The sequence below is a fragment of the Muntiacus reevesi genome, chromosome 19 (genome assembly GCF_963930625.1).
Source record: "Muntiacus reevesi chromosome 19, mMunRee1.1, whole genome shotgun sequence".
In the NCBI taxonomy this organism is placed as follows: Eukaryota; Metazoa; Chordata; class Mammalia; order Artiodactyla; family Cervidae; genus Muntiacus; species Muntiacus reevesi.
Window position 1 is genome coordinate 53,495,641 of NC_089267.1, and position 15,898 is coordinate 53,511,538.

The window sequence follows — 15,898 nt, forward strand, 5'->3', positions numbered from 1 at the left end:
GGGTTCACAGGGCTGCAGAGAGATGGCAGGACGGGGAAGACTTATTATTATGCCACAGACACAGACTGAGAAAGGGCCTTCTTTAAACTGTTCCTTGGGGTTTGATTAATTATTGGCTTGTTGCTGGAGACAGTATAGAGTGACCAGAACTGGGGTTTTTAATGGGGAAAATGAAGAAACAGTTGGACAGTTCTTAGCAGGGGAGAAACAACGCACTAAAGATGTAAATGTTTCGGATTTGTCTCCTTCCTCTCAACTCCCAGCTCCAGGAGACCTTGAGGTTTCCTTGGCTGCTGTAGTTTGCAATGAGACATTCAGTGCTCAGATGAGAGTGCTAATCCCATTTGTTACATTCCATTTTAAAGCTATTTGGGGCAGCTAGATTACCAGACAGTAATCATGCATAGTTTACCACCATGCGGTTTTAATAACCCAGGCATTTGTGTTTATGAGTTTAGTGTGGATTAGACTATATTTCAGCTGAATATTAATGGATTTAATCAATCTTTTCTTAATTCATGAATTTTTTTTACACTTGTAAGTCACATTTAGGCTTTGACTTTTGTCCAAGACACTTTAGAAAAAAACCAACTGAGAAGAATAATTTTATTGTATCATCAACAGTGTCATCATCGTATGTTCTCATTTAATTTATCATAAGTATGGATATTACTCTATTGCTCTGGCCATCGTATGAGCGTCTACAGATGCTTTGCTTTTTCTGTCCCCGAGATCATGAACAGAGGCCTCATTTATACTTCTGGTCAGGCTTCAAATAGATCTGAAATATTGGCCTAAGGCAAGAAATCTTTTGCTATTGCAGAAGGAAAAAGTACAAACACCCTCTGCTGATAGAGAGTGGACACACATGCACATTCACACCCATTCATGTAGACATACATGTCAGAAAACATCACACAGAAGGAGCGGACCAAAAATTATATAAGAAACTTTGTTCACTTAGTTTCTATTACCTTGTTCAAAGGGGCGCCACAAATTCTGAGTGAGACTCATTCAGTGCCAAAATCTGCCAGGTTTTAGGAGTCGAGAGAGTAACCAAGCATGGATTCTAGGTCTGTAGACCTTCAAGTGTCATGTGCATTTAGGAAATGAGGAACTTGATTCACTGCTTGAGAACTGCGCACTCGCTACAGTTTTTGGCATTGCTCAATAACAATATTGGTTTTTCAAACTACTGACTTGGGGAAAGTAAACAGAACAGAAGACTTTGTGGATGAGAATGGAAGAGATTTTCATTTTATGGTAGGTGACCTTCATCAACGAAACCCACATTAAGTTCTTCAATACTTAGAACAATGTCCAAAAATATACAGTGGATAGTTCTTGCTATTTCCTACAAAAGAATTGGTGACTAGCATTATTCAGTGATTCAGTTAATGCTAGACTAACAGATTCTGTGTGTGTGTGTGTGTGTGTGTGTGTGAATGTGTATTTCCAAGTTACTATCCATACATGGCCATTTGTGTCCATTTCCTATGATATTAATAGTTGTGATAAATTACCACATAGTCAGTGGATTCAAACAACACAAATGTATTATTTCTCAGATCTAGAAGCCAGAAGGACTAAAACCAGGGTGTCAGTAAGACCATGCTCCTTGTGGGGCTCTAAAGGAGGATATGTTTCCTTGACTTTTCTAACTCCTAAGGGAATCTTGCATGCCTTGGCTCATGACTACTTCCTAATCTTCAAAGGCAATTGGATCTGCTATCCCAAACTCCCAAGCAGAGGCAAACTATTATCTGCAGGGTGGATAAACAACAAGGTCACACAGGTAACTATATTCAATATTCTGTGACAAACTATAATAGAAAAGAATATGAAAATGTATTTATACATGTATAATGAAGTCATAGAAGAAATCATTAATAATACAACATTGTAAATCAACTGTGCTTTAATAAAGTAAAAAACAAACAAAAAAACAAAGCTAATCATAGTATCTTCAAATCTCATCCTCCTACTCTTCTTCCATCACTACCACTTCTTGCCTAACTCTGACCCTTCTCCCTCCCTCTTAGAGTGAAGTGAAATCGCTCAGTCATGTCTGACTTTGCGATCCTGTGGACTGTAGCCCACCAGGTTCCTCTGTCAATGGGATTCTCCAGGCAAGAATACTGGAGTGGGTGTCCATTTCCTCCCTCTTATAAGAACCCTTGAATTAGTTAAGTACATCAGTCTCACATGAATAATCCAAGGTAATCTGTCCATATCAATATCCTTAATTTAACCACATCTTCAAAGTTTTTTTTTTCCTCTCTGTGTAAGGCAACACAATCACAAGTTTCAGAGACTAGGATATGGCCAATGGGCCACAGTTCTATGTATGACACCTATAATATTAATAGTGCTTATATTTTCTCCTATTTCAGATCCTTATTTTTAATTGTAGAAAGTTTGCTTTACTGTGCACTTGTCCAACATATAAACTTTTAGGATCAAATCTTTGTCATTTCTATATTTTCTTTAAATATGCTTCACAAATTGATAATTATATATTTCAACAGCATATTCTGGTGGTTCAGACAGTAAAGAATCTGCCTATAATGTAGAAAACTTGGTTCAATCCCTGGGTGGGGAAGATCACTTGGAGAAGGGATTGGCAATCCACTCCAGTATTCTTGCCTGGAAAATCTTATGGACAGAGAAGCCTGGCAGGCTACAGTCTATGAAGTGTTAAGAGTTGGACATGACTGAGAATATGCTCTATCTGGTACCAGAAGCACACAGGATGAGTTCTCCATGCCTGTCAGTTTTGACTCCCTACTTGGAATCAGCTTCTCCTGCAACAATTGACAACCTTTCTCTTTGATTTCTTTAATCCTCATTGGCAGGAAGAAACACAGTGCTTGGAGCTTGTTCTGAAGAATCTCCAAATTGCAGAGTAAGCAGGTATAGAATTATTGATTCTCTCCTCCTTGCTCCCTTGACCATACCATCTGCAGCATTCAAAGGAGAGTGGAGAGTTACTGAGCACTTAATATTTCCATTCGCTATACAGCACACTTCAATTGTATGAACCCACTGAATCCCTACAACCTTCTGTGAGATGAGCACTGTGGTTGTCTTCCTTTTGTAGATAAGCCAGTAGTCACCTATGGATGTGAGAGTTGAACTATAAAGAAAGCTGAGCGCCAAAGAACTGATGCTTTTGAGCTGTGGTGTTGGAGAAGACTCTTGACAGTCCCTTGGACTGCAAGGAGATCCAACCAGTCCATCCTAAAGGAAATCAGTCCTGAATATTCATTGGAAGAACTGATGCTGAAGCTGAAACTTCAATATTTTGGCCACCTGATAAAAAGAGCTGACTCATTTGAAAAGACCCTGATGCTGTGAAAGGTTGAAGACGAGAGGAAAAGTGGACGACAGAGGATGAGATGGTTGGATGGCATCACCGACTCAATGGACTTGAGTTTGAGTAAACTCCAGGAGTTGGTGATGGACAGGGAGGCCTGGCATGCTGCAGTCCATGGGGTTGCAAAGAGTCATGCATGACTGAACGACTGAACTGAACTGACTGAAATTCAGAACATCTTTCTCCAAGGACCATGTCTGCACTGTTATATTCTATAGCCTCCTTATTTTAGAATGCTACCACTTAATCAGTTTATGCCCTTTTTAGTCATTTTATTTTATAAAGTAAAGAGCAAGAAAGCATATCCATGGAGAAAACTCCTATTTGGAGCAGTAGCCAACATCTTTAATACTGGGCAAAATATAGAACTTGCCAGTTTGCCAACATTCCACTATTAGGTAGAATTTTCCTGGTTTTCTTGACTCTTTTTATTTAAATTCTACTTGTAGTTCACAGAGATAGTGTGAAGATATTCAATTTTTAGCACTGATAAAGAATAAGAAGACAAGCAAATATATTAACTTAAGATGAACTTATGCTTTTCTTAGCCATGATTGTGGTCTTTGGTCTCCCTCTTGCAAACCATTTTGCTCACTATCATCTCTTTGGGGCACTTTCTCTAGAAGGAGGCAGAGGAGCACCTCTTTTGCTCACATTTCATAAGGAATGACCTTAAATACAGACTCACTTGGCAATTCTTTTGTGTAGCAAATATAATGGCAAGAACGCTAGGTATTACATCAACCAAGTGTAAAACCACTTTAAAGAGAATTTAAATAAGAGATTGGGAGACTACCAAACTTTTGGGATGGGAAAAAAAGAGAAAACTTGGCAAAACCATGCACTGCTTTAGACATTTAGTATTTGTGAGTTCTGAGGGATTTGCTGATGGTGTAAAAATTTTCTTAACATTAAATATATTGAGCTTATTTGAATATAAACAAATTGTAATGAGTATTAAATAAGAATAAATACACAGATCATGTAAGGGGAGAAGCCATCTGCTAATTTAAGATACAGGTGAAGAAAAAGAAGAAACGTTTCCAGTTATTTTTTATAGGCATATGCAAATGAGTGACAGGAACTAGTGGTTCATGCCAAGAGGAGTGAAATGAGCCAAAGAATTGTCTTGGTATGAAATTTTCTTCACATTTTTTTATCCATAAGTGGATTTGGTTACATCAAAGATGACAAGTATGAAAAATGAAAGTAAGCAGTGCTTTATCTTTTGCTATGTTTGTGAAATGAAAAAGAAATTATAAAAATAGATCCATACTTTTAATTTTTAAAATCTTAAATTTTAATATAAGCAAACTGAAATGTTACAATGAAAACCTTAGGATATTGATCTATCACATATATATTTGGAGTGAGAAATGTCAACTGGAAGATCATTATACATCATTACTCACATATTAATTTGTGACTAGAAAGTATAGAAGCAAAAAGATTATTTGAAAAAAAATAGATACTAAAGAAATAGATGAGTCCACTGGCACAGCTGAAGACTTTAACACTCTTTATCATAGACAGATTCAGGAGGCAGATCAGTAGGACATGAATGAGCTCAACCAACACAGTACTTCATACAACTACAGAAGAACAATCATTCTTCTCAGGCTCACATGGAATATTCACCAAGATAGAGTACATCCTGGGCCATAAAACACACCTTAATAAATTCAAAAGAACAGAAATCATAGTGTCTTTTCTCAGACCACAATGTAAACTAGAAATCAATAATAGAAAGGTAACTGGAAAATATCAAAATACATTAAAAAAACACATTACTAAATAACACATAGGACCAAGAAGATATCTCAGAATATGGTGGGAGAAATTGCAGAGTAAGAAGATTTTGGACTCACTTCCTTCAATGGACATACCAAAGTTACAGCTATCCATAAAGAAACTATCTATTGAGAATGACCTGAAGACTAGCAGACAAGATTTTCCACAACTAAAGATAGAAAGGAGAATCCGCACTGAGATGGGCAGGAGGGGCAGAGACGCAATCTGGCCAGGATCCACACCCATGGAGCAGCAATCTAAAGGCAGGAAGGATATCACAATCCTGGAGGATTCCCCTGAGGAGTGAGAGCTCTGAACCCCATATCAAGCATCCCAGCCCTGGGAAATTGCATCAGGAAGATGAGGCCACATAATATCTGGACTTGTGTCTATTTGTGTTGGAGGTCTTTATATTACCTAGACTTTGCTCTGAGAAAAAGGTGCACACAAAAACTCACTTGCTCTCAGTTCTAGCAGAAAGATTTACTGATATTTGAAGTGTGTACCCGAGAGGCAGAGAACTGTTGGAGTTTTTTCTAGGTATGAAGAATCTAGTGGGTGCTAGCTTTCTGTCTGTTTGTGGCTCACCCTCTACTAGCCTGGTACTAGCAGGCACCATTTCTAACTCTTCATCTCTAACCTATTAGCATCACTTGCCCCACCCTGCATTCACGGGCAGACCCAACACTCTAAGTACCTGGCCCTCTCTGCCAGACCTGGCAACAGCCCTTAGCCAGCAGTAGAATCCCCTAAAGTAGTCCCCAGGCTAATCAGACCTGGTGGGTCCCCTTGGCTGGCTCCAGAGTGCTTTGAACATGGCCACTGCCTCACCACTCTCAGTGGCTGCCCTTGGTTGGCACAGAGATCCTCCAAAGCAGCCCCCCACCACGCCAATCCCAGCAGAAATCCTCAGCCAGCACTGGAGCTCCTTGATTTCCTGCTCCGAAAGACCCCGTGGAAGCCTTTAACCAGACTTGCATTCCCCCAGAGAGTTCCACCCAGGGGCTGGCCGTGCACACCACAGTTCCTGCAGTGATTGCAGCCAGGCCCATGGCCAGCTGCACCGGGGTCAGCTTTACCAGCAAGCACAGTCCAGTGAGAACAGGAGCACACACACAGCTCACACGGGGGACAGTCCTGGGGCGCCTGCCCTGCTGAGCACGGCAGACCACACTGCGGGGCCACAGAAGACAGTCCACACAAAGCCGCTCCCTCAAGACCGGGAGACATACTTGATACATCTAACACACAGAGCAGACACGGAAAGCTAGACGAAATGAAGACAAAGAAGGGAGGAAAAAGACAAAGAAATAGATCTTAAATAAAAGGATGAATCAACACCTCAGGAAGAGTACTAAACGGAACAGAGATGTACAGCTGTCCAGATAAAGTGTCAAAGTATTGGTCACAAAGATACATGATGAACTCAGGAGAAGGATGGAGTAACACAATGAGAACTTCAACAAAGAGATGGAAACTATAAAAAAAGAGTTCACCAGAGGTGAAAAATGCAGTAATGCAAGTGACAAATAGAGGGGAGGGAACCTACAGCAGATTAGATGATGCAGAAGAAAGAATCAGTGAACTGTGAACATCATCCAATCAGAATAGCTAAAAGAGAAAAGGAACGAAAGAAACGAAGGTCATTTAAAGAACCTGTGGGACAACATTGAGCACGTTCATATTTGCATTACTGGGTCCCAGAAGCAGGGAAGACAGAGGACGTGACAGAGAACATATTTGAGGAAATAACGGCTGGAAAGTTTTCTAACTTGGCAAAGAAAACAGGCATCTGAGTCCAGGAAGCAGATGGGAGTCCCAAACAGGGTGAAACAAAAGAGACACTCTAAAGAAGACACGAAGACACTCTAAAGTGTCAAAAGTTAAGGACGCCTTGAAAATGAAAGTCACTCAGTCGTGTCCGACGCTTAGCGGCCCCATGGGCTATACAGTTCACGGGATTCTCCAGGCCAGAATACTGGAGTGGGTAGCCATTCCCTTCTCCAGGGGATCTTCCCAACCCAGGGATCGAACCCAGGTCTCCTGCTTTGGGGGCAGATTCTTTATCAGTGGAGCCACCTGCAGAGAGAACCTCAAATGCAGCATGAGACAACTAGTTGCATATAAGAACTCTCTTTCATGGCTGGTAGAAACGCAAAATAGTACCACCACTTTGGAAAAAGGTTTCTTACAAAACTCAATATACTTTTACAATATGATCCAGGATTGACACTCCTTATTATTTACCTAAAGAGGTTAAAAATCTAGGTCCATACCAAAAAAACTGCACATTGATATTTATACCACTTTATTCTTAATTGACAAAATTTGAAAGCAACTGATATGTCCTTCAGTAAGTGAACTGATAAATAATCTGTGGATAATTATTCAGCACTAAAAAGACACTACCTATCAAGACATGAAAAGACCTGAAAGAAGCTTGAATGCATGTTACTAAGTGAAAGCAGTCAGTTTAGAAAGACTACATATTTTGTGATCTCAACCATATTCTGTAAAAGGCAGGCTATGGATATGTTAAAAAAAAAAAATCAGTGGTTGCTAGAGGTTGATGGGTGGAGGAAGGATGAACACTAAAGCATGGAGGATTTTTAGAGCAATGAAAATACCTTGTGTGGCACCATAATGATGAATACATGTCATTATACATTTCTTCAAACCCACTCACTGTATGATATTAAGAGTGAAGCTTAGTGTAAACTGTGGTCTTTGGGTAATTATGATGTGTCAGTGTACGTTCATCAGTTTTAACAAACGCACTACTGTAGTGAGAGATGTTGACAGTGGGGGAAGGTTATGAACGTGCAGGGCAGGGGCTAAGTGGGAAATCTCTGCACCTTCCTCTCAGTTTTGCTGCAAACCTAAAACTGATCTAAAAAAGGTAAGTCTTGGTAAGATAAAACAGATACTGTATTTTGATGCAAATTGCACTATTTTTCCTCTCTGAGACTGTGATTGAGAGTTCAAAGAGCTGTATATTTAGAAATTAAAAGCAACCATAATAACCTCTGGCATGGGTATGGGAAAAAAACTCATACTGTTTCTTGTGTAGGAGAAATCAGCCTCCTGGCTTAAGCCTGAGTTTCCAGCTTTGTGTAAGAAATTGGTAAGAAAGACATTTATAGAATCTTCTACAAGGTTTAGGTAAAGTTGAATGCTTGAATATTCAGACAAAAATGTTACTTAGCTTATGAGGGAATTGTAATAAGTCACTCACAGGAATTCTACTGCTATCATCTTTTGATTAACACTTACCACAAACTGATTGCATCTGATTTCCTACAAGGTGGGAAAGAAATACTAAGGTATTAAAGAAACAATTGAAAGTCTTAATACAGAGATTGATTAGACGAGTTGTTTTCGTTTGTTTGGTAAGTTGGATTGCATTCATGTTTTAGGAAATAAATTATTCCAATTTAATATATCCTTACATATCTAGGACAGCTAAATATTTTGCAAAATTAATAGAGAGATGAACAAGTTTATTTCCAAATCACTTCCAATTTCATATATACTATATTTTAATGAAAGTACTGAAGATAAAATGATTATTTTAGCAACTGAAAGCTAAATATTTAAAATACTTCTTTCTAATATGCAGCTTTTTCAACTATAAGGTAATTATTAAAAAAATATAGATTAGTTTAGTTGTTAATCTCATGTATAAAATGTGTATATATACATATATATATTTACATAAGAACATACTGCAATGTTACTAATGACCTGAAGAGGTAAAATGGGAGCAAGTTATATTTCTTTCTTTGCCTATGCTACAATGATTCACTAATTGTCATTGAAGCATTCATAAAATATTAATAGTAAAATGAAAGCGTATTTCCTAAGTTAAGACCACCACATTTTGGCTACTGCAACTTTATTTTAAATGACAGAAGAGATTCATTCAAAATTTGTCCTTCAGTTCAGTTCAGTTCAATAGCTCAGTCGTGTCCAACTCTTTGCGACCCCATGAATTGCAGCACACCAGGCCTCCCTGGCTATCACCAACTCCCAGAGTTTACTCAAACTCATGTCCATCGATTTGGTGATGCCATCCAGCCATCTCATCCTCTGTCGTCCCCTTCTCTCCTGCCCTCAATCCCTCCCAGCATCAAGGTCTTTTCCAATGAGTCAGCTCTTTGCATGAGGCAGCCAAAGTATTGGAGTTTCAGCTTCAACATCAGTCCTTCCAATGAACACCCAGGACTGATCTCCTTTAGGATGGACTGGTTGGATCTCCTTGCAGTCCAAGGGATTCTCAAGAGTCTTCAATGCCACAGTTCAAAAGCATCAATTTTTCTGCGCTCGGCTTTCTTCACAGTCCAACTCTGACATCCATACATGACCACTGGAAAAACCATAGCCTTGACTAGATGGACCTTTGTTGGCAAAGTAATATCTCTGCTTTTAAATATGCTATCTAGGTTGGTCATAACTTTCCTTCCAAGGAGTAAGTGTCTTTTAATTCCATGGCTGCAAGCACCATCTGCAGTGATTTTGGAACCCCCCAAAATAAAGTCTGACACTGTTTTGACTGTTTCGCCATCTATTTCCCATGAAGTGATGGGACCAGATGCCATGATCTTAGTTTTCTGGATGTTGAGTTTTAAGCCAACTTTTTCACTCTCCTCTTTCACTTTCATCAAGAGGTTTTTTAGTTCCTCTTCACTTTCTGCCATAAGGGTGGTGTCATCTGCATATCTGAGGTTATTGTTATTTCTCCCAGCAATCTTGATTCCATCTTGTGCTTCTTCCAGCCCAGAAATAGAGGAAAACAACAGAATGGGAAAGACTAGAGATATCTTCAAGAAAATTAGAGATACCCAGGGAACATTTCATGCCAAGATGGGCTCGATAAAGGACAGAAATAGTATGGACCTAACAGAAGCAGAAGATATTAAGAGGTGGCAAGAATACACAGAAGAACTATACAAAAAAGACCTTCACAACCCAGATAGTCACAATGGTGTGATCACTTACCTAGAGCCAGACATCCTGGAAAATGAAGTCAAGTGGGCCTTAGAAAGCATCACTACGAACAATGCTAGTGATAGTGATGGAATTCCAGTTGAGTGGTTTCAAATCCTAAAAGATGATGCTGTGAAGGTGCTGCACTCAATATGCCAGCAAATTTAGAAGACTCAGCAGTAGCCACAGGACTGGAAAAGGTCAGTTTTCATCCAATCCCAAAGAAAGGCAATGCCAAAGAATGCTCAGACTACCACACAATTGCACTCATCTCACACGCTAGTAAAGCAATGTTCAAAATTCTCCAAGCCAGACTTCAGCAATACGTGAACCGTGAAGATTCAGATGTTCAAGTTGGTTTTAGAAAAGGCAGAGGAACCAGAGATCAAATTGGCAACATCTGCTGGATCATCGAAAAAGCAAGAGAGTTCCAGAAAAAGATCTATTTCTGCTTTATTGACTATGCCAAAGCCGTTGACTGTGTGGATCACAATAAACTGTGGAAAATTCTGAAAGAGATGGGAATACCAGACCACCTGACCTGCCTCTTGAGAAACCTGTATGCAGGTCAGGAAGCAACAGTTAGAACTGGACATGGAACAAGAGACTGGTTCCAAATAGGAAAAGGAGTACGTCAAAGCTGTATATTGTCACCCTGCTTATTTAACTTATATGTAGAGTACATCATGAGAAAATTTGTCCTTAGAATATTATTAATTATTTAACATAGTTATTATATAAAAAGTGCTGGATAGGATGAATAGAAATTATGGTACAACTAAAGTGCAGCATCTAGATAAAGGCATTGATTTCTCCTTATAACTGTGGGCATAGAGGTTTGAATCTTGGCTCTGAAATTTAGTAGTTATACAACACTGCATTATCTGTTCAAACTCTCTGACTATACTGTTGTCCTCTGTAAATTCCTCACAAAATAACATTGTGTCGTATAAGGCTGTTGAGAGGTTTTAATTAGATAATGCCTGTTGAATATTTATTCTTGTATCTTGTACTTAGTAGGTAATCAAATAATGTTATTTCTGCCCTTCAGAGCAGAAGCATTCTTCTTTCCACATCTTATTCTTTATGGGTGAAATTGTACTTGTTTGATAAACAATTTGGTGCAGATAACTTTTTAAAAAAATGAAAAGGGACATGATATTTTGACTGTCTTAAATTGTGCAACTCCATATTCCTTGAGACAGTGATGAATTTCTGATTTCAGAATTCTGTTTTCACTACAGGTTAGAACTGAAACATTGATATATTAAATTGAATTTTCTTTATTTAATCTTTTCTTCGGCAGCAGCAAAATATGCTTGAATTTCCCTGTTGAGAATAATGTACACTTGCTCTGCTATTTACTTGCCTAGGAAAGACATTAAAGTACTTTTGCTTAGCAAATGTTATATTGTTGGATTAAAGGCAACCCTACAGATACACTGTAAGGTATAATTTAATATCAGAATGCAATAATACCTACTCCAGTTCACCACCGTGTGGCTGTTTCTACACAAAGCCTCTTAATATGTATTGCAAACTGGCAGTCCTTACTAAGGAGTCGGGCATGACTGAGCAACTGAACCACAACTAATGATCATACACCACAGACTCGGCACCCATGACACGTGACTCCCGTCGGCTCTCGATGAAGGTGCCTTCATTTTAGAACTTCAAATCCAAATTTCTGTTGGAAGGCACTTAATTGAGGACTATTCCTGGCAATTTTCAATCTCTAGTTCAATAAACTCTGGTGATGTATCCATGGGCGTCCCAGGTAGCTCAATGGTAAAGAATCTAGCTTGCCAATGCAGGAGATGCAGGTTCCATCCCTGGTTTGGGAAGATCCCCTGGAGAAGGAAATGGCAACCCACTCCAGCATTCCTGCCTGGATGACAAAGGAGCCTGGCGGGCTGTAGTCCATGGGGTCTCAAACAGTCAGACATGACTTATCAACTAAACAACAAAAATATGTCCCTATTGCAATACTCAAATCAAAAGTGGGAATGCACACCTTAAAAGTATTCTAGGGTACTTCATATATATATATATAATAGCTGCAATATTTGTAATACATATGTATAAAATTTACTATATATAGTAAGCATATATTATGTAGAAATAGGCTTTATCATGTCATGGCATGTCCTCTGGTCAACAAATTACAAATGCTTTCCTATTGCCAGTTAATTTCCATAGAAAACCAGGTAGCAAATGGTTTGAAAAACATTTTAAATGAACATATATACATTTCCAAGGACATTAAGAGTTTGGAGGACAATTGAAAACCTTAATCCCCAAAATGCTCTGGTGGAAAATCTTGGGAGACTTGAATGATGAGAATGTGAGAAGAGACCAAACTCCTCACATAGTGTTTAAACTTCTGTGTCTCTATTACCATCAGAGCATAGATTCTTTTCTTTGTTTCTTGGTAGGAAACAATAATTTCTAGCTTTGTGAGAGATTGGAGCAGAGGAAATTAAGAACTTAACGTATGGAATCATAACACCTGACTTTGAGTCCAGTTCTGCCACTGCATCGGGGTGTATATTTGAATCTGAGCATAATTCGAGTTCTTTAAATCTCAAGTTTTTTGTCTGTAAATTGGCACAATAAGGCCCACATTTCAGGTCCACACACCAGATGAAATAAAGTGAAGAAAGTACATGCTGTCCAGTAAATGCTCTCAATAATGATTGCTGTCATGATTATTACAGTGGCTGACAGAATGGGTCACAGTGAAATAATGAAATGGGGCTTCCCAGTAGGCTCAGTGGGTAAAGAATCCTCCTGCAATGCAGGAGACTCCCGTTTGATCCCTGGGTCAGGAAACTCCCCTAGAGGAAGGCATGGTAACCCACTCCAGTATTCTTGCCTGGAGAACCTCTGGAGAGAGAAGCCTGCCGGGCTACGGTCCTTAGCATTGCAAAGAGTCAGACATGACTACAGTAACTCAGCATGCACAAAATCAGAAAATGCTGTATAAAACGGTGTGCTTTGGTTCAAACCTGCATAAGGAAGGAAGGCCAACACTTTGTTATCCCTTGAGATATCATTCCCTTTCTTTCATCGATTCCAGTTAATTCTATTCTCCTTCTGAAATAGAATTAAATATTATTATTTTCCATACTTCTGCCATGCAGACCTGTCATTTTAAAGAAAAAGTTAGGTAAAGACAGAAGCTTCCAGAAAAAGCTAAAATTTTAATATATTTGCTAAACATTTAAAATTTTTAAATTTCAAGCCTGACTTTAAAAATTCCAGCTGTTCATTGTATTATCTCTTTGCAGTAGAACACAACAATGTCCTCCAAGGTTGGCTTTTTTATTGGCTATGTAAGTAATTACATGTGTGAATGTATGAACGTGAATGTAATTACATGCGTGAGTGCAGAACCTGCATTTAACTCCTAGTCTTCAGTCTAGCTAACAGAGGATCTCCCTAACATCCATCACTGAGGAAGGATCAATCCAGCCACAAAGAAAATAATCCTACATCCATATGCATGTATCTATTCCTCTCTGAAACAGAAGCTTATTTTACCCAAACTGCCCTTGAGACTTGCTGGTTCAGAACTTCGTATAAGTTCTTTCATCCTTGGAAGGAATCCAAAAAATCTAGTTATAAAAAATTCCAGAAGGCCTTAAGAATTAATAACAGTATTTCTATAGCATTTTCCTCTGTGTTTGGTTGACTGTTTTCTCCAATCATTTGGGGTTTTTTAAAAGTACTTTTATTACTAATAGTAATTCCTACATTGGATGTCCAACTCCAAAATGTTTCCCATAAATTTCCAGTGTTAACTATCCCAACAGCACTTTTACGAACCAGGTTTAAGATGGAAATACTAAGGATGGAAATACTAAGGCTATGATATCCTTTTACTTCCTGTTATCCCAAACTGGGTAGAAATACAAGCACTTCTTTCAGAGATTTTAACTTTCCCCCACTGATTGGAGATTTACATAGGCAACTTTACATAAAACTTTTCCTTGCAGAAAATGGGAAGATGAGTCAGAGCAGGGTGGGTGGGGTAAAGGAGGAAGACTGGTGAGGCATGGTCCAGTGTTACGCAGAGGGAGAAGAGAGGACTTCCCTTATGCTTTAATGGTTAAGAATACGCCTGCCAATGCAGGGGACGTGGGTTCGACCCCTGGTCTGGGCAGATCCCACATGGCACAGAGCAACTTAGCCCATGCACCACGACTACTGAAGCCTGTGGTCTAGTGTATGCGGGTCACGACTACTGAGTGGGCACGCCTAGAGTCTGAGCACCTCCACAAAGAGTAGCCCCGCTCACTACAGCTAGAGAAAGCCTATGCGCAGCAGTGAAGACCAGCACAGCCAAAAATTAAATAAGTAAATACATTTTAACATGTTTTTAAAAGGGAGAAAACAGAAACTTTAATTTTTTCTGTTAAGAGGAAACAGATTGATATTCTGTTACCTGGCACTTCTATTGTCCTGGAATCTCTACTAACCAGCTACTGAATGAATCTAGACAGGTAGGAACTGGTTTCCTAAAATCCATCACTTTGGAGGAAGGCTCTGTTGTAGCTCTTCAGCCAGCTGCCTGGTCCCAGAATGAGGGCCAATTCCAGAAGTAGATTTGAAGCACATGCCTTCTTCAGAGTCTGGCCCTAGAAGCTGTACCTGGGGTCTTACCAGTTATGACCATCCCCCTTTAAAGTTCTTGAGAAGATATTTCTACAAGTCTCTTTAGATTAAAGCAGCCCATGTAAGTTTAACAACTTACCTGACTTGGCTTTTATATTCCATTACAGTGAATTGAGCCTCTACTAAAATACTCTTTTTAACTTTTAAAGCAAAGAGTATTGACTGCAACACATACAATTCTGAAAAGATGCAAAGCTGTAATAATAGTAATTATGCTTTACCTATAATTTTTGAATCACATTTTTATATACTTCTATTAAACATTTCTCTCTATTTTTAATAACTAAGCCCATCCTCACATAGCATCAAGAATCTAGCTCATTATGATCAATCTTATCAGCATTTTGCCAATATGTCATTTTGTTTCAGATGGCTATATAGATTATATATGTTATACATGTAATTTATAATTTGTTTGTCTTGAGAATTCTCAAGCAACTTGCCTCAGCACTTTTTTCTATTGGATCATCTTAGCCTTATACAAGCTGATTTAATTTCAATTTTTCTTTCTCAAATAAGTCATATACTTTCAGAATCATAGCATTTCAGAATGGAAGTGAATTTAGTTGTCATCTATTTCAATGAACTATTTTGGGGAGAAGAGAGTGGAAGTAAGGGTATGAACTCTAAATCAATGACAAGATATATTTGCCTATTATGATTTCCACTAATATGGATGTCAAATAATTATTAAACTATTTGATTACTTATTTTTAACTAGTCAAGTAAGTCAGCCCTACATTCAGTGGAAGTCAGTAAAGATGATTAACATCAGCACCTGAGATATGGCCATTAGTGAGTATGTGGTGTAAGTTATACAGAAATAGTATGTGTATCACCTTTATCCCCAAGGAAAGCAATCAGACAAACAAAAAGAAAACTTCTGCATTTCAAGTTATTAAAGAAAGAGTTGGTTTATGTACTCATAGCAAATAGAGCAATACTAGAAAGGGAAAATCTAAGTGGAGCAGAATATCATGGGAGAAGAAAGATATAAACTGGTTTTTTATGGACTGGAAAATTTTGATAGATAAATGGGTGGGAGGAAGTAAGTGAGTGAATTAGGTT